This window comes from Cynoglossus semilaevis, chromosome Z (genome assembly GCF_000523025.1).
Source record: "Cynoglossus semilaevis isolate Cse_v1.0 chromosome Z, Cse_v1.0, whole genome shotgun sequence".
NCBI lineage: Eukaryota > Metazoa > Chordata > Actinopteri > Pleuronectiformes > Cynoglossidae > Cynoglossus > Cynoglossus semilaevis.
In genome coordinates this window covers 14,942,591-14,943,071 of record NC_024328.1, presented here as the reverse complement: position 1 = coordinate 14,943,071, position 481 = coordinate 14,942,591, and the positions used below count along the sequence as shown (strand labels likewise).

Below are 481 nucleotides of genomic sequence, written 5' to 3'. Positions count from 1 at the left end.
GGGGGTGGAGGGGGTAACTAGTGTGTGTGATGCATAGAATAGACACCTGTGTTTTTACTCCGTAAAGAGAAAAGTGAGGCAGAGTGAGGGTGAGGAGGGGGAGGAGGAGGGTGAGGAGAAGGAGGAGTGATGGCCGACTGTGCCAACAAACAAAGCCTGCAGGCCTCTTTGTTGTCCCCCTGCCTTTGTCTCCCCCCGTCTCCTCCCTCCTCCTCTTTGACGCACACTCTTCTTTCTTCCCTCTTCTTTCTCACCGTTACACAACTCTCCGTGCGTTTGAGTTCAACGTTATTTCTCTCTCTCCCTCCTCTCTCACCCCTGTCTCACCCGTCTCCACCTGCCCTTACGACTAACAGACTCTCCCTAATGGCTGACTCTCTCACTCCTTGTCTCTCACCCACCGTTCATAAAACACACGTGAAGTTGGCTGCTGTGGGTCAGAGGTCAGACACTGCTGTGGTCACGTGACCTCCGTAGTGTT

General features: G+C 53.6%; 1 protein-coding gene across 1 annotated transcript in view; it reads left to right on the top strand.

Moving 5' to 3' along the window:
- LOC103398118 (RNA-binding protein Musashi homolog 1-like) overlaps positions 1-481 on the top strand; it is a 17,085-nt gene that overhangs the window by 11,904 nt on the left and 4,700 nt on the right. The gene's annotated exons all lie outside the window — the stretch shown is intronic.